The following is a 19,415-nucleotide window of genomic DNA, read 5'->3' as shown; positions in this document are numbered from 1 at the left end:
TACATTGACAAATTCAGACATGGAGGAGGTAAAGTGGGATAAAGACTAAGAACTAACTGTCTCATCATTCATGGCCAGGTGTCATGTCAAGTCATGTCTTAAGATTATAGTATGGGGAAAAACTCTAGTGACCAACCTTAAGTTTTTCCACAATCTTTTTTTTTTTCTTGACCTTAATACAGTGGTTCTCAAAGTGTGGTCCCAGACCAGCAACATCAGCGTCACCTGAGAACTTGTTAAAAATGCAGATTCTTGGCCCCACCCCAGACCTCCTGAATCAGAAACCCTGGGGGTGGGGCCAAGCAATCTGTGATTTAACAAGTCCTTCAGGGGATTCTGGCACATACTTGAGTTTGAGAAACACTGGCTTACTTATTCCTTTTAGGAACCAATGAAGAAACATTTATCTGAAGTTCAGCAGCCCCTTCAATTTCATTCCTAATTTTTTTTCTATTGCATTCAAATAAAGTTAAATCTAAAATTTGTTAGATGGCCGGGCACGGTGGCTCATGCCTGTAATCCCAGCACTTTGGGAGGCCGAGGTGAGTGGATCACTTGAGGTCAGGAGTTTGAGACCAGTCTGGCCAATATGGTGAAACCCTGTCTCTACTAAAAATACAAAAATTAGCCGGGCGCAGTAGCATGCGCCTGTAATCCCAGCTACTTGGGAGGCTGAGGCAGGAGAATCACTTAAACCCGAGAGGCAAAGGTTGCAGTGAGCCGAGACCACGCCATTGCACTCCAGCCTGGGCGACAGAGCGAGACTCCATCTCAAAAAAGAAAATAAATAAATAAAACTTGTTAGAATAAAAAGTTTAGAGATTCCCACCATCATTCCTGTCTGTACATATGAGTGAATTGAGAGGTCTGGAAACATACCCACCCACTGTTAACACTGTTGATTTTTTTTAAAATGGTGGGATTATGAGTGACTGTACTCTTCTGTATCTGTCAAATATAATGAATGTTGTATCATTTTTATAAAATAAAGTCTTTCTTTTTTAAAACAGTGGTAAGAACATTTCATCCATCCATTATATATCTGCTACCAAAATCCAGGTAAACAAGCTTTTACCTCTATAGGCTGGCTACTTCACTATAGTCCATTGGGGTTTTACTGCTGGCCATTCCTCCCACATCATAAAAAGTAGGTAGGCTTATTTTAAGTATGAATTGTGTTGAGTTTTAAATACAAATGATTGATTTATAATATTTAACAATAATATATAAAAAATTAAATTTGGCTGGACATGGTGTAATGCCAACACTTAAGGAGGCTGAGGCAGGTGGATTGTTTGAGCTTAGGAGTTTGAGACCAGCCTGGGCAACATGGTGAAACTCCATCTCTACAAAATATACAAAAATTAGCTGGGTGTGGGGGCGTGCACCTGTAGTCCCACCTATTTGGGAGGCTGAGGTGGCAAGATCACTTGAGCCTGGGAGATCAAGGCTGCAGTGAGCTGTGACAGCCTGGGTGACAGAGTGAGACCCTATCTCAAAAAAATAATAATAATAATCTTACTGCTTTTCTTTTTAAAAAGAAAAACAACTTTTTTTTCTTGATCAAAAGTTGTTAAAGAAAAGACAACAGGCCCAAAATGGTGTCACTCATGCTGAGGTTCCGTATCACCAAACAGAAACCTAAGTTGTTTGCTTGGAAGATGTGACCTTCCAACAAATCAGAAGAGACAGTAGCCAAATTCCATTAAGCCAGCAAGATTTCACTTACATCCCTGTAAGGAAAGTAACCTTGAAATGGCCGCTTCTCTGTTTGTTCCTTGTTCCTGCTTTCCTCCACTTTTTTTGCCTGTAAAACTCACCCACTCTGTTTACTCTTTGGAGCTCCTTTCTGATTTGTAGATTGGATGCTGCCTGGTTCATGCATCACTAATGAAAGCCAATCAAATCTTTGAAACTCAGTTTGTTGATTTTTTGTCCTTGACAAAGTAGATAGAATAGTATGTAAAAGAGAGAAAAATTTGTCTATAATCCCACTGCTCATAAATATTTAGTACAGACTAACATTTTGGTATTTTCTCATTAGTCTTTTTTCTGGGCTTTATTGTTTTGGTAGTTGAGATTATACTTTATTACATATATTCAGTCTTTGTGGGTAGTCACATGTTTAAATCATGTTTAAAGTTTATATGATATTCAAACATACCTATTGTAAAGGACAAGGAATAGAATCTCATTCCCAGGAAACTAAAAATGTTTGTTTGTTTGTTTGTTTGTTTGTTTGTTTGTTTTGAAACAGAGTCTCTGTCACCAGGCTGGAGTGTAGTGGCGCGATCTCAGCTCACTGCACCCTCCGCCTCCCGGGTTCAAGCAATTCTCCTGCCTCAGCCTCTCAAGTAGCTGGGACTACAGGCATGCACCACCACACCCAGCTAATTTTTGCATTTTTAGTAGAGACGGGGTTTCACCATGTTGACCAGGATGGTCTCAATCTCTTGACCTCGTGATCCGCCCGCCTCGGCCTCCCAAAGTGCTGGGATTACAGGCGTGAGCCACCTTGTCTGGCCTTAAAAATGTTTTATAAAATCCTGAATTGTATTAAAATTGAGGGGTTTTGGCTAGGCACAGTGGCTAACGCCTGTAATCTCAGCACTTTGGGAGGCAGAGGTGGGCAGATCACCTGAGCTCAGGAGTTCAAGACCAGCCTGGCCAACATGATGAAACCCCATCTCTACTAAAAATACAAAAATTAGCTGGGTGTGGTGGTGCATGCCTGTAATCTCAGCTACTCAGGAGGCTGAGGCAGGAGAATTGCTTCAACCAGGGAGGTGGAGGTTGCAGTGAGCCCAAATCGCACCACTGCACTCCAGCCTAGATGACAGAGTGAGACTCCGTCTCAAATAAATAAATAAATAGATAGATAGATAAAATAAATAAAATTTAGGGGTTTTGTTTGTTTTGATGTACTCATCATTTAAGATGTTAAAAAGTAGATTAAACTCTACAAATATTTTTCTAATGTAAATTCTCATACCAGATTCTAATCCCTTCTAATGATACTCATTATAATATTTAGTAAACAAGAAATTGACTTTAATGTTGAGTTCTCCCTGATGACAATTTTTGCAAGTGATTGCAGGGAACACAATGCTACTAACTTAATGGTCTCTTAACAACTATGGTGAAAAAAAGTTCCCAAAATAATGTTCAAAATGCTAAACATAGGATTACCATATGGCCCAGCGATTTCTCTCATGGGTGCGTTCCCCCAAAGAATCGAAAACAGGGACTCAGACACTTGTATGGCAACTTTAATTGCAGCACTATTCACAAGAGCCAAAAGGTGTCAACAACTCAGGTGAACATCTGGATAAACAAGACTCAGATTGGTGGCCTTCCCAACCTAGCCTCGCTGAATTAGCTGCCCCTCCTCTGGGTTCCCAGAATACCAAACACACCCCTGCTTAAGATCAAACATGTCAAATAAGGACCTGTTTATCTCTCCCCTCTATCTAGATCAGTGCCTGACTCAGAACTAAGAAAGAAAGATACTTGCTGAATGACTAAAGGACCAGCTTTTTTTTTTTTTTTTTGTCAACGTTGACCAGGTTGACCTCGAATGTGTAGCCTCGTCTCCCTGTGTGCCGGGACATCCAGCCTGAGCCACCGTGGCTACCAAGAGCCACCTTCTTAAGCAAAATCTTATAGTGGCTTCCTGGTACCTACAGAAAAAAGAAAAAAACTTCAAATTCTAGCACCTGGCTTATGAACTACTTGAAGAGAAAGGTGGGGAGGTGGGCTGCCCTTCAGGTTTTCTGTTACCCAACCTTGTCTCCCAACAGCTCTCCCAGGAGACCTTTGTCTCATGGTTTCCTGAAGATGCAGGGATGAACCATCAGGCTCTGTACATCTGCTCTGGGCCAGGTACTATGTGAGAAGAAGTGTCATTGGCCACCCTCGGTGGGCTTCCTTCTGACCCAAGCCTTGGCTTATTCATTCACCTCCCCAGTCTCTTCCCTCCCTGCCACTGATCCACATTCTACCTATTTTTCCATATGGGCATTTCTACCAATATTTTAATTCACCTTTTTCCACTTCAAATTCTTAACATTTCTAGAACAGAGGTCTTGTAACTTTCCTTTTCACTAATAGACTTGGAGGTTAATTATAGTCACCCTATTATGCTATGGAACACTAGGTCTTACTCCATGTATCAAACTATTTTTGTACCCATTAATCATCTCCTCCTTATCCGCCCCTCCCCACCACCCTTCCCAGCCTCGTAACCATCATGCTACTCTAGCTCCATGAATTCAAGTTTTGTGTTTTTTTTAAGCTCTCACATATAAGTGAGACCATGTGATATTTGTCTCTCTGTGCATGGCTTATTTGACTTCACATAAAGTCCTCCAGTTCTATCCATGTTGTTGCAAATGACAGGATTTCATTATTTTTATGGCTGAATAATAGTCCATTGTATATATGCACCACATTTCCTTTATCCAATCAAAAGGAAAGAGTGGAACTGGAATGTTTCTTTTTTTCTTTTTCTTTTTCTTTTTTTTTTTGTTTGAGATGGAGTCTCACCCTGTCGCCCAGGCTGGAGTGCAGTGACAATCTTGGCTCACTGCAACCTCTGCCTTCTAGGTTCCAGCAATTCTCCTGCCTCAGCCGTCCAAGTAGCTGGGATTACAGGCACGTACCACGATGCCCAGCTAATTTTTGTATTTTTAGTAGAGATAGAGTTTCACCATATTAGCCAGACTGGTCTCGAACTCCTGACCTCAAGTGATCCACCCACCTCAGCCTCCCAAGGTGCTGGGATTATAGGCGTGAGCCACCGTGCCCAGCTGGAACTGGAATGTTTCTAACACAAAGAAATAATAAATGCTTAAAGTGATGCATATCCCAGTTACCCTGATGTGATCATTACACATTGTATGCTTATATCAAAATATCAGTTGTTCCCCACAAATATGTACAACTATTATGTATCCATGATAATTAAATATATATATATGTGTATATATATATATATTTTTTTGGCCAGGCGTGGTGGCTCATGCCTGTAATCTCAGCACTTAGGAAAGCTGAGGCGGGAGGATCACTTGAGGCAAAAAAAAAAAAAATAGAATCATCAATAGATACTAAATATATGAGGCAATTTTGATGAGCAGGACATTTCAATGTGTAAAAGTGTTTTCTCACAGATTGCTTATTTATTGCGAGGCAGGAGGGAAAAAACAGCAATTATACAGTGGAAAGAATGGATAACTCCTTGATCAGGGGATGAAAACATCACCGAGGAGGGGCAGATGGACATCAGTGTGATACTGTTACAGTAGGTAGCTGTATGAGCAGGGCAGGAGAGGACTCCCCCGACCCACATACCAGGAGTGTCAGGCAACCATCAGGTGATAGTCAGGCGGTGGTTAACTGTCTCTCTAAAACATTGGTGATGAGCAGCTTCCCGATAAGATCTCGGGAGTTGGGAGGAGTAACGCAAGACCCCAGAAGTATGCCAACCTACAAAACCCCAAGTCAAAAGGTCAAACCGTGCATTTGCCTTTCAGGTCGTCTGCTTGGCTGTCTTCCAGGTATACTTTCCTTCCTTTCATTCCTGCTCTAAAGCTTTTTTTTTTTTTTTTGAGACGGAGTCTCACTCTGTCACCCGGGCTGGAGTGCAGTGGCCGGATCTCAGCTCACTGCAAGCTCCGCCTCCAGGGTTTACGCCATTCTCCTGCCTCAGCCTCCCGAGTAGCTGGGACTACAGGCGCCCACCACCTCGCCCGGCTAGTTTTTTTTTGTATTTTTTTAGTAGAGACGGGGTTTCACCATGTTAGCCAGGATGGTCTCGATCTCCTGACCTCGTGATCCGCCCGTCTCGGCCTCCCAAAGTGCTGGGATTACAGGCTTGAGCCATGGCGCCCGGCCTAAAGCTTTTTAATAAACTTTCATTCCTGCTCTAAAACTTGCCTCCATCTCTCTTTCTGCCTTATGCCCCTCAGTCCAATTCTTTCTTCTGAGGAGGCAATAATTGAGGTTGCTGCAGACCCATACAGGTTTGCTGCCAGAAGATATTTTGGTGCCATGTGACACAGATATGGATTCTCCACCGCTAACAATAGAGAACACAGCATCACTAATATGGTATGTTGGCTGGGAATGCAGCACTTGAATATAATCATAAAGAATCATCAGACAAACCCAAAATGAAGACAATTCTGGTTTTTAAAGAGGGCCTCCATTCTTTCTTTCTTTCTTTTCTTTTTTTTTTTTTTTGTTGAGACAGAGTCTCCCTCGGTTGCCCAGACTGGAGTGCAATGGCACAATCTTGGCTGACTGCTATCTCAACCTCCTGGGCTCAAACAATCTTCCCACATCAGCCTCCCGAGTAGTTGGGACCACAGGTGCATGCCACTGCACCTGGCTATTGTTTTTTTAGAGACGCGGGTCTCCCTATGTTGTCCAAGTTGGTCTTGAACTCCTGGCCTCAAGCAGTCCTCCTACCTTGGCCTCCCAAAGTGCTGAGATTACAGGTGCGAGCCACCACACCCAGGCACATTGATGATTCTGGTCCAAACCGATCTTCATGGCTATGATGGCAAAATGATGATTTTCTAATTTCAGTGCTCCCTCTACACTTACCAGTAGGCATTGGCATTCTGTAAACGAGAACCCTCCCTTCTTCTCTGTTTGTCTATTTATTATTGATATGGATTCATTTCTACTTTTTCAATGGCTTATAATTCATTATTGTCCTTGATTATTTGGGAGCTCAAATGATCCTAGCTTTGGCCAGTGGGAGCCCCTTTAAGCTGATTGCTGTGTCCTCTTGATAGAGACCTATCATTCCTTTTTTGACTTTATCTTTTTTATTTCAATAGGTTTTTGGGAAACAGGTGGTGTTTTGTTATGTGAATAAGTTCTTGAGTGGTGATTTCTGAGATTTTGGTGCACCCATCCCCGAGCAGTGTACACTGTAACCAATCTACAGTATCCCTTGCCACCCCCTACCCTTTCTGTCAAGTCCCCAAAGTCCATTGTATCATTCTTATGCCTTTGCATCCTCATAGCTTAGCTCCCACGCATGAGTAATAACATACAATATTGGTTTTCCATATTGTATGGAAGTTACTTCACTTAGAATAATAGTCTTCAGCCAGATGCAGTGGCTCATGCCTGTAATCCCAGCACTTTGGGAGGCTGAGGTGGGTGGATCACCTGAGGTCAGGAGTTTGAGACCAACCTGGCCAACATGGAGAAACACCGTCTCTACTAAAAAAAAAAAAAAAAAAAAAAAAAAAAAAATTAGCTGGGCGCGGTGGCTCATGCCTGTAATCCCAGCTACTTGGGAAGCTGAGGCAGGAGAATCACTTGAACCCAGAAGGCGGAGGTTGCAGTGAGGCAAGATCACACCACTGCATTCCAGCCTGGGTGACAGAGTGAGTCTCTGTCTCAAAAAAAAAAAAAAAAAAAAGTCTCCAATTCCATCCAGGTTGCTATGAATGCCATTATTTCATTCCTTTTTCATTATTTCATTCCTTTTTATGACTCAGTAGTATTCCATGGTGTGTGTGTGTGTGTTTTCTTCATCCGCTCATTGACTGATGGGCATTTGAGCTGGTAACATATTTTTGCAATTGCAAATTATGGTATGCACCTATCATTTCTTTTTAGCACTTCTTTATTCTGAGGCATAACAAAATGTTTTGGTCTTTATCTTGTACATTCCTGCCCCAGGCTTGAAATCAGTCATTTTTCTAAGGAGTCCTGGTTCCTTTAAGTGGAGAATGGTATTAGAGTCCAAGACTTGGGCCCTAGTGCCATTGCTACTGGAGTGTCCTTGCTTATAAGCCTTTTCAGCAGTCATATCTAGGAAATATACACACATACATGCATATATATACACATTTTAGAAATGATGAGGTCACACTGGCACCTACCATCCATCTCCATAGGATTCTTCCTTGCCTATTCCTATTTGATATTTGTATGTCCCTTCCTCCACAGTGAGAACCCTGGCTCCCAACATCAAACGATTTAATAATTTGCTCAATCCCGTAATATATCTAAAGTAGTTTCAGAATTGCTTCACTTATACCACAGCAGGAAACAAACCTACTAAAAATAGTTCAGGATTTGTTTGCGGTTCTTCAAGTGCCGTGCCCCAAAGACAGAAGGTATATGGACAAATACTGTGTATATAAATGACTTGCATTAGTCTCCTCCGCTTCTACCCCTGTGATATGGTCATGTTCTTCATTAGAAATACAGTTTTTATTTTTCAACTTGTTTTCAGGGTTAGCTCTCCCCGCCGTCCATGTTTATTTGATTTGATTTTTCTTTTCAATATGTAGAACATTAACATATGTCCACAAATCAAACTATACCAAAAGGTGTCCTCAGGGAAGTGTCCCTTCCTTCTGTATTCCTGCAGTACTATTCCCTCCCACTCCTTGTAGGTGACCAACTTCGGGTTTCTCATTCCTGTGTATTTTTTGGTATAGACAAGCAAATATATGTATGTTTTCTTTTCTTTTTTTTTTTGAGACAGTTTCGCTCTGTCACCCAGGCTGGAGTGCAGTGGCGCGATCTCAGCTCACTGCAAACTCCGCCTCCCGGGTTCCCGCCATTCTGCTGTCTCAGCCTCCCGAGTAGCTGGGACTACAGGCACCTGCCACCAAGCCCGACTAATTAATTTTTTTTTTTTTTTTTTTTGTATTTTTAGTAGAGACGGGGTTTCACCGTGTTAGCCAGGATGGTCTCAATCTTCTGACCTCGTGATCCGCCCGCCTCAGCCTCCCAAAGTGCTGGGATTACAGGCGTGAGCCACCGCGCCCAGCCAGATATATGTATGTTTTCTTATTCCCCCCCACCTTTTTTCCATATACAGAAGGTAGCATCTTCTGTATTCTCTTTTGCACTTTGCTTTTTTCGCTTAAGAAATCTTGGAAATTGTTCCATACCAGTTTGTGAGATTGTCTTTTTTTTTTTTTTTTTTTTTTTTTTGAGATGGAGTCTTGCTCTGTCACCCGTGCTGGAGTGCAGTGGCACAATCTTGGCTCACTGCAACCTCTGCCTCCTGGGTTCAAGCGATTCTCCTGCCTCAGCCTCCCAAGTAGCTAGGATTACAGGCACCTACCACCACACCCAGCTAATTTTGTATTTTTAGTAAAGACAGGGTTTCACCATGTTAGCCAGGCTGGTCTCAGACTCTTGACCTCAGGTGACCTGCCTGCCTCGGCCTCCCAAAGTGCTGGGATTATAGGCGTGAGCCACCACACCTGGCCTCATTCTTCTTTATAGCTGCATAGTACTCCACTGTGTAGCTGTACCATAACTTATTCAACCACACTCTTATATTTGGACATTTAGGTAGACATTTTGCAATTACAAATCATGCTCTAGTCAATAACCTTGTGCATATTTATTTTCATATTGTTGGAGGTGAATCTTAAGAGAAAATTCAAAACAAAATGAGATTGCTGGGCTGGAGGGTAAAATGTATATGGGATGTTGTTAGATATCACCAGCCCTTCTCCATGGCAGTTGGACCAGGGTGCATTTCCCCCAGCAGTGGATGAGAGTGCCACTTACCCAACAGTCTGGCCAGCAGAGTGTATTGACAAGCTTTTGAATTTTGCCAGTCTGACCCATGAAAAATAATATGTCAGCATTTCAACCTGAGCTATTTTAATTTCAAATGCTAGAAAAAAGTCCTGGTTACGGTGTGATTGTCAGGTATTGAAGCACATTTTACAGACTCTCAACTTGGTATTCTCTAGAAAACTCTCTGGAAACAGTTTTCACCCTAGGATAATTTTAGCATACATCCCATCCAACTGGATGGAGATGACTTCTGAACCACTGTAACTGCTTTTTCTGCAATTTGGTATCTTCCTGTTCATGTTTTAGCGGATAGGGACTCTTCTAAAGCTTTCTTGCCCCACCTAATGGGCAAGAAGGGGAATTGAGCTGCCTTTCTAAAATATTGCCTAGAAACCAGATGACATGCAGCGCCTGCCAAGATGTTCTGGCCTCACGGACCTTAGTTCAAAACAAGAATCTAAAGAGAACAAGATATGTAGAGTTATAGCAGTGGCTCTAACATATTTCTAGAACATGTATAGCTAAACCACATTCTGGAGAGCGTTAGTTAATAAAGATAGTTGACATATTTTTTTCTTAGCTGTTCTAACTCCTACATGTGTAATTTTTGGTGACAGCTGCTTGCTGTAGTTAGTCCCTAAGGTCTCAGATGCTCATTTTAAAAAGTTACTTGTTTACATGAAATGGAAGTAATTATTTTCTGGTTACGAGTAATGCATGTTTGATATGGGAAATCCTAGAAAATATGGGGAAGTATAAAGAAGAACATTAAAATGATCTGTATGCCTACTGCTCAGTGGTAAGCACAGTTAACAGTTTGGTCTTGGTCCTTGTGTGCAGGCACAGTGGCTCACGCCTATAATCCCAGCACTTTGGGAGGCTGAGGAGGGGGAGGATCGTTTGAGTCCAGGAGATTGAGACCAGCCTGGGCAATATAGTGAGACCCTGTCTCTACAAAACATTAGGAAAAAAAATTAGCTGGGCATGGTGGTGCGCACCTGTGGTCCCAGCTACTCAGAAGGCTGAGGTGGGAGGATCACTTGAACCCAGGAGGTCAAGGCTGCAGTGAACCGTGATCATACCACTGCACTCCAGCTTGGGCGACACAGTGAGACCCTATCTCTGGGGAAAAAAATCCTTGTGTATTTTTGCCACATATATCCCCACTTTGCATTCACACACACACTTTTCTACTCTGTTTCTCTCTGTCTCTACATATGCATATATGCACATAATATATAGGTGTACATACCTACATATAGAAAAATGCTCATTTTTCATCCGGGTGTGGTGGCGCACCTGTAGTCCCACCTACTCTGGAGGCTGAGATGGGAGGATTGCTTGAGACTGGTAAGAAGGTTGAGGCTGCAGTGAACCATGATCATGCCACTGCACTCCAGCCTGGGTAACAGAGCAAGACCCTGTCTCAAAAAAAAAAAAAAAAAAAGCTCATTTTCCTACACATTATACATGCACACTTTGTAAACAAAAATTGAAGAGTTGTTGGCCAGGCGCAGTGCCCCATGGCTGTAATCCCAGCACTTTGGGAGGCTGAGGCAGGTGAATCACTTGAGCCCAGGAGTTTGAGACCAGCCTGGGCAACATGGCAAAACCCCATATCTACCAAAAATACAAAAAAATTAGTTGGGTATGGTGGTGTGCACCTGTAGTCCCAGCTACGCGGGAGGCTGAGGTAGGAGAATCGCTTGAGCCTAGGAGGTGGAGGTTGCAATGAGCCGAGATTGTGCCACTGTACTCCAGCCTGGTGACAGAGCCAGACCCTGTCTGGAAAAAAAAAAAAAGAAAGAAAGAAAGAAAAATTGAATGGTTGTTAACATACCATTTTGTAATTTGCTGTTGTCACTTTTTCCATTCATTAAAAAGCTCTGTGACTGGGCGCAGTAGCTCATGCCTGTAATCCCATCACTTTGGGAGACCAAGTAGGGAGGATCACTTGAGGCCAGGAGTTGGAGACCAACCTGGCCAACATGGCAAAACCCCATCTCTAATAAAAATTTTAAAACTATCCAGGTGTAGTGGCACACGCCTGTAATTCCAGCTACTCGGGAGGCTGAAGCATGAGAATTGCTTGAACCTGGGAGGCTGAGGCTGCAGTGAGCCGAGATCACACCGCTGTACTTCAGCCTGGGTGACAGAGCCGGACCCTGTCTCAAAAAAAAACTCTATAGCAAACGTTTGTTACATAGTAGTCTTTTATTTTATTTTATTTATTTATTTTATTTTATTTATTTATTTATTTTGAGATGGAGTCTCATTCTGTCACCCAGGCTGGAGTGCAGTGGCACCATCTCAGCTTACTGCAACCTCCGCCTCCCAGGTTCAAGTGATTCTTCTCCCTCAGCCTCCCAAGTAGCTGGGATTACTGGTGCGCGCCACCATGCCCGGCTAATTTTTGTATTTTTAGTAGAGATGGGGTTTTGCCATGTTGGCCAGGCTGGTCTCAAACTCCTGACCTCAAGTGATCTGCCCACCTTTGCCTCCCAAAATGCTTGGGTTACAGGCATGAGCCACCACGCCTGGCCTACTGTCTTGATTTATGAATTTTAGGCACTATCTATTGAGTTTCTCCAGTAATAGATAAGGATTTTGCTGTCTTACTCCCTTGCCTTCCAACCCCAAAGTCTCCCAATTTTTTATTATCATATTTTTTGGTTAATCAATATTAATTGCTTGACATTATACAGCCACATAAATATTGGTTTTTCTGTCTTTTTTTTTTTTTTTTTGCTATTTTTTCTTTCTTTTTCTTTTTTTTTTATTTTTGTTGCCCCAGGTACATTATACATAGATTGTTTCCTTTTTTACAACTTAGTTTTCCCCAATGTCAATAACTGCCTTGCATTTTCTTACTTGCTTAGTTTTGGACACTTATTCAAATCCTCTGTGTTAGTTCCCTATGGCTGCTATAACTAGGCCAGAAGTTCAAAGTGGGTCTGACTGAGCTAAAATCAAGGTGCTGACAGGGCTGCATTCCTTCTGGAAGCTCTAGAGGAGAATTCATTCCTTGCTTTTTCCAGCTTCGAGAGGCTTCCACATTCCTTGGCTGGTGGCCGCCTTCCATCTTCAAAGCCGGCCATGGCCAGTCGAGTCTTCCTCGTGCTGCGTCATGACTCCCACACTCTCTTCTTCCCTGTTCCATATTGAAGGGTCCTTGTGATTACATTGAGTCTACCCGCGCAACGCATGATAAATTTCCCATCCCGAGAGCAGCTAATTGGCAACCTTAATTTCAATTGCAACCTTAGTTTTTTTCATATAACAATATATTCATAGGCTCCACAGATTAGGGTGTGAACATGTTTGGGGGGCCCATTATTCCGCCCAACATCTAGATCCTCCATTAAATCTGCCGAAGCTTATCAATAGCGTGTTTCAAACACTCAGTTAAATCAGACTTCCCTCCTAGAGTCTCCATTCAGTTCCAGCTGAACTGACCTGCCAGACAGTGCCATCCAGGGATTTCTCTCTCACTGCTTTCGTGTATGGGATCCCTCGTTTTGTGAGTCTCATGTTTCTGCTGTCTTAACATACTCCTTTTTTTTTTTTTTTTCCCTGTGGCGGGAGCACATCCTTCTGACATTCTGTAAAAAGAGGCCATGGGAGGTATGTATTTGGAGTCCTTACATGTCTGAAAATGTCATTATTCCACGTTTATATTTGATTGATGGTTTGGTTGAGTATAGACTTCTAGGTTGAAGAGCCCACTTTGGTGGTTTCCTGCTAAGCCTGTTACCCTCCCGGGCTGCTGTTTGAACCCCAACAGTACCTTGAGATGCCGAGCCCTTTGATGCTTCCTCTCCTGTTCTCCTTGTCCTTGTTGGAGGATTTCCCTTTAATTAATTAATTAATTAATTAATTATTATTAGTTTTGGAGACGGAGTCTTGCTCTGTCGCCAGGCTGGAGTGCAGTGGCGCAATCTTGGCTTGCTGCAACCTCCACCTCCCAGGTTCAAGAGATTCTACCGCCTCAGCCTCCCCAGTAGCTGGAATTACAGGTGCCCACCACCACGCCTGGCTAACTTGTGTAGTTTTTTTTTTTTTAGTAGAGATGGGGTTTCACCATGTTATCCAGGCTGGTCTCAAACTCCTGACCTCAAGTGATCTGCCCACCTCAGCCTCCGAAAAGTGCTGGGATTACAAGTGTGAACCACCGTGCCTGGCCTCCCTTTTATTTCTTTACTATCACTTTACCAGGATTTGAGAGGAAGAGATGATAAACACAAGTGGTCAATGTGCTAGTATTGAGCAGAAGTGTGTATTTTTTAAGACTTTGCTATGAATTGTCAAATTAGATGCTCACTTCAAAGTCCTGTGATAATTTTTAAGTGTTTATTTGTTCAACTATATTCATTACTTATTCTAAGGTATTCAAAAAAGGAAAGTCATAAATTAGTAAAGGTATAATAACCTTTGAAAGCAACCTTTTCCATTATTAAAATTATGCTCTTTGAAGAAAACCTGGAACAGTGCCGGTCACTATCCTGGGCACGTTACAAGTATTAGCACATTATTGCCTCATGACAACCCTATGAAGTAGGCACTATTCCCCCCATTTTACAGATGGGGAAACTGAGTCACAGGTTAAGAAACCTGGCTAGATACAGTGGCTCACACCTGTAATCCCAACACTTTGGGAGGCCCAGGTAGGAGGATAGCTTGAGCCTAGGAGTTCAAGACCAGCCTGGGCAACATGGTAAGATCTCCATCTCTACAAAGAAATATGAAAATTAGCCAGGCATGGCGGCGGGTGCCTGTAGTCCCAGCTACTTGGGAGGCTGAAGTGGGAAGATTGCCCAAGCCCGGGAGGTGGAGGCTGCAGTGAGCCATGATTGCACCACTGCACTCCAGCCTGGGTGACAGAGTGAGGCCCTATCTCAATAACAGCAACAACAATAACAAAGAAACCTCCCAAGGTCGCACAGCAGCTAGTACCAGGTGAAGCCTAAAGTCATCATGCCCAGGCTGGTGGCATAGACACCTCATAGCCATGCTCTGCTGGCTCAGAAAATAGAAGGGAAGCGGATCAACAACAGTCGCATGGCTTTAGGATGACCTTTTAACCTTTTGGAGTATTTGCTTGCAAAGCTTTTAATGTATTTTTTAAGTTAAAAGGCAACTGGGAGCCAGGCGCGGTGGCTCACACCTGTAATCCCAGCACTTTGGGAGGCCGAGGGGGGTGGATTATGAAGTCAGGAGAAAACCCCGTCTCTACTAAAAATACAAAAAAAAAAAAAAAAAAAAGCCAGGCCTGGTGGCAGGCACCTGTAGTCCCAGCTACTGGGGGAGCTGAGGCAGGAGAATGGTGTGAACCAGGGAGGAGGAGGTTGCAGTGAGCCGAGATTGCGCCACTGCAGTCCAGCCTGGGAGACAGAGTGAGACTCCGTCTCAAAAAAAAAAAAAAAAAAAAGGCAACTTGGGGGCGGGCACAGTGGCTCATGCCTGTAATCCCAGCACTTTGGGAGGCTAAGGCAGGTGGATCATATGAGGTCAGGAGTTCAAGACAACCTGGCCAACATGGTGAAACCCCGTCTCTACTAAAAACACAAAAATCAGTCAGGCGGTAGCGGCGGGCGCCTGTAGTCCCAGCTACTCGGCAGGCTGAGGCGGGAGAATCGCTTGAACCTGGGAGGCAGAGGTTGCAGTGAGCCGAGATCGCACCACTGTACTCCAGTCCGGGTAACAGAGTGAGACCCTGTCTCAAAAAAAAAAAAGGCAATTGGAGATGTGTAAGTGTGTAGGCCGTTTTATCACTTAGTGTTATACCATGAGCGTTTTATATGTATCCAGATTTCATACCAAGCAAAACACGAAGATCCATTGACATTTTATATTAAGACCATTGACAGGCCGGGCGCGGTGGCTCATGCCTGTAATCCCAGCACTTTGGGAGGCCGAGGTGGGCGGATCACGAGGTCAGGAGATTGAGACCATCCTGGCTCACACCGTGAAACCCCGTCTCTACGGAAAGTACAAAAAAAAAAAAATTAGCCGGGTGTGGTGGCGGGCGCCTATAGTGCCAGCTACTCGGGAGGCGTGAACCTGGGAGGTGGAGCTTGCAGTGAGCCGAGATTGCGCCACTGCACTCCAGCCTGGGCGACAGAGCGAGACTCCATCTCAAAAAAAAAAAAAAAAAAAAAAAAAGAAAAGCCATTGAATAGGAGTTCTAAACCATGAAAACAAATGAGCTGTTTTGTCCAATTTCAGACGATGTCATCATTTCTAATGGAATCAGACACAGCTGACTTTACATTCCCAGGCCTGCTCTCTCCTGCTAAAGGATATTGATTGGGCATGACATTTAGCCTCTCTGAACTTGAGTTCCCTCCCTTGTACAGTGTTAATACTAACATATAACTGACACTGTTGTGAGAATTTAAAAGCAGATCAGAGTATCGCAGCCCCCTCCTTCATAAATGGTAGCGATTATTATCTTAAGATCATCCTTTTTGTCCAGAGAGACTTTCAAAAGACCCATAACACTATTTTATGGCAGGTCAAACCTTTTTATTCCTTTATTCAGGCACTGAGAAAAGGTCTAGTCCATATCTGATAGTTTGTGTATGTGTTGTTTACAGTTATGAAAGACTGAGGCATACATAAAACTTTTCAGAAAATTTAATTATGAACACATGTCAAAGTCAAAGTTTTGTTTCAAGGTTCCCTCTTTTTTTTTTTCTTTTCTTTTCTTTTCTTGAGACAGAGTCTCTATCGCCCAGGCTGGAGTGCAGTGGCACAGTCTCAGCTCACTGCAACCTCTGCCTCCCGGGTTCAAGCGATTCTCCTGCCTCAGCCTCCCAAATAGCTGGGATTACAGGTGCCCACCACCATGCCTGGCTAGTTTTTTTGTATTTTTAGTAGAGACAGGGATTCGCCGTATTGGCCAGGTTGGTCTTGAACCCCTGACCTCAGGGGATCCACCCGCCTTGGCCTCCCAAAGTGCTGAGGTTACAGGCATGAGCCACCACACCCAGCTCCAAGATTCCCTCTTATTCCCTCTTGGTTGGGACATTTTCTGGGAAGTGAATGGTCAGATGATCATTGTCAGACTGGACACAAGGTGAAAGAATGTCTGGCTAAACATCACTAGATTTCTGACCTTAGGTCAGCTGAGAGGGGGGCGGGGGGGTGGAGGGAGCAGTCTCCCTGACAAGGGCTTAATCTCATTAAAGAGTATCAGAGAATTGCTTTAGCATTTTTATCAGGAATTCTAATTTCTTCCCAGAAGAAGGTTATGAAATGCATTCAAATTTAGGAAAAAAGAAAAAGGTGATTTAAGAGTCCTCCAGGGAAAATAGTACCCCCTCTTCAAGGTTCTCAATTTCCATCATTAGAGCACTAAAGAGGAGTTACTAGCTCCAAAAAATTACAGTGATAATAGGTGGGAATCATCATTTATCTTAGTATCACCACACACTTTAAAAAATGTCTGGAAGAATATTACTTCAAGAGTTAACAGTGATTATCAATGATCTCTGCGGCAATTGGTAATTGTGAGATGATGGAAGATTTTCACCTTATCCACTGTATCTTTAATGTTTTATTTTATTTTATTTGTAGGACAGGGTCTTGTTCTGTCACTCAAGCTGGAGGACAGTGATGTGATCATGATTCACTGCAGCCTCGACCTCCTAGGTGCAAGCAATCCTCCCACCTCAGCCTCCCGAGTAGCTGGGACTGCAGGTGTGTGCCACCATGCTTGGCTGATTTTTTATTATTTTATTTTTGTAGAGATAGGATCTCACTATGTTGTCCTGGCTGGTCTTAAACTCCTAGGCTTAAGCAATCCTCCTGCCTCAGCCTACCAAAGTGCTGGGATTGCAGGCATGAGCCACTGTGCCTGGCCTGTTTTATTTTTAAAAATACTGAGCAGAGATTACTTTTGTAATGATAATGATACGAATATATTTCGCAAAACATCAAGTCAGTTTTACTAGCTCAGGACTGTGCGTCACTGGTAGCTCCCTTGAGCCCATTTTCATTGCCAAGGACCGAGCAGTTCATCAGATGGCAGAGCTTTTACCTTGGCTCTGAGGAGCTGAGGTACAGCGGGGATTCTCACACCTGAGCTGCTGATCAAAACACAGGTTACTGGGTCCCAGCCCCAGAGATCCTGACCCCGGGTGGGGTCCCCAGCGTGCATCTCTAACAAGTTCCCACATGCTGCTGCCGCTGGGCTGGGAACCACACTTTGAGAGCTTCTGTGGTCCAGAAAAGAAAACTTCAGCTGGGGAATAGAATCCTTAACCCAGGGCTGGCAAGCAAAACAAAGAAGATGAACTTGACTGACTTCCCACTTTTGCCTCTGGCTGGTCTGTAATTATTTTTGAGAAGAGGAACTTGATTTGACTGACTCTATTTAATAAGAAGTTGTGCTAGAAAAGGGTTGTACCATCTCTTATTAAGTGACCGCCTGGTTCAGAGACTTCTCAATTAAGTCCCATGGCCTCTGGGGCTTGAGGATGCATCTGAGGTTGGCTGTCTGCTTTGAGTCCTTCACAGTCTAGGGGATGGCTGTGGCGTTTCACCGTCAACTCAGGCCACTGGTCTTGGTTTCTCTGAACCCCGAGGTGATGGGGTGGTGGTTATTGTAATTCTGATTTCCTGTTTGGGAAGCAGTGTGGGGGTATTATTGGAGGAGTTAAAACACAGGGAATATCGTCCCCACCCAGCCCCATATAAGCCACCAATCACATATGTATTCATTCTCTTTTGGTGCTAAAATATACATAACAACATCTCCCATTTTAACCATGTATTAATGTACAGTTCAGTGGCATTAAATACATTCACATTGGGCCGGGCGCGGTGGCTCAAGCCTGTAATCCCAGCACTTTGGGAGGCCGAGACGGGCGGATCACGAGGTCAGGAGTTTGAGACCATCCTGGCTAACACGGTGAAACCCCGTCTCTACTGAAAAATACAAAAAGCTAGCCGGGCGAGGTGGCTGGCGCCTGTAGTCCCAGCTACTGGGGAGGCTGAGGCAGGAGAATGGCATAAACCCGGGAGGCGGAGCTTGCAGTGAGCTGAGATCCGGCCACTGCACTCCAGCCCGGGCGACAGAGCGAGACTCCGTCTCAAAAAAAAAAAAAAAAAAAAAAAAATACATTCACATTGTTGTGCGACCATCACCACCATCCATCTCCAGAACCTCTGCATCTTCCCATACTGAAATGCTGTAATCATGATCACTCTTTTAAAATCTTTAACAGCTTTTATTGAGATATAATTTGCATTTCATACAATTCACTTTTCTTTTTTTTTTTTAATTTTTTTGAGACGGTCTTGCTCTGTCGCCAGGCTGGAGTGCAGTGGTGCGATCTCGGCTCACTGCAACCTCTGCCTCCCGGATTCAAGCGATTCTTCTGCTTCAGCCTCCCACGTAGCTGGGACTACAGGCACACACCACCATGCCCAGCTAATTTTTGTATTTTTAGTAGAGACAGGGTTTCACCATGTTGGCCAGACTGGTCTCAAACTCCTGACCTCAGGCAGTCCACCCGTCTCGGCCTTCCAAAGTGCTAGAATTATAGGCGTGAGCCACTGTGCCTGGCAATTCACCCATTTTAAAATGTATAATTCAACAGTTTTTAGTATATTCACAGAGTTGTGCAACCATCAACACAATCAATTTTGGAATGTTTTGTCACCCCAGAATGAAACCCTGTACCCATTAGCTGTCACTCCTCAATTCCCCCAGCCCCTGACAACCACTAGCCTACCTTGTCTCTATGGATTTGCCTGTTCCAGACATCTCATATACATGGAACCATATAATAGGTGGCTTTTGACAACTGGCTTCTGTCACCTAGCATCATATTTTCAAG

The 19,415-nt window shown here is 43.6% G+C and overlaps 1 long non-coding RNA gene across 1 annotated transcript; it reads left to right on the top strand.

The window, feature by feature from the left end:
- Window positions 1-1,952: 1,952 nt before the first annotated feature.
- LOC115898611 lies at window positions 1,953-5,087 on the top strand. Its single transcript, XR_004058300.1, has 2 exons — window positions 1,953-2,113; window positions 2,511-5,087. It is a non-coding gene; the product is annotated as an uncharacterized LOC115898611 (long non-coding RNA).
- The last annotated feature ends 14,328 nt before the right edge of the window (window positions 5,088-19,415 follow it).

This window comes from Rhinopithecus roxellana, chromosome 7, assembly GCF_007565055.1.
Source record: "Rhinopithecus roxellana isolate Shanxi Qingling chromosome 7, ASM756505v1, whole genome shotgun sequence".
Lineage (NCBI taxonomy): Eukaryota > Metazoa > Chordata > Mammalia > Primates > Cercopithecidae > Rhinopithecus > Rhinopithecus roxellana.
The sequence above is the reverse complement of the archived record's forward strand: the minus strand, read 5'-3'. Positions and strand labels throughout refer to the sequence as shown.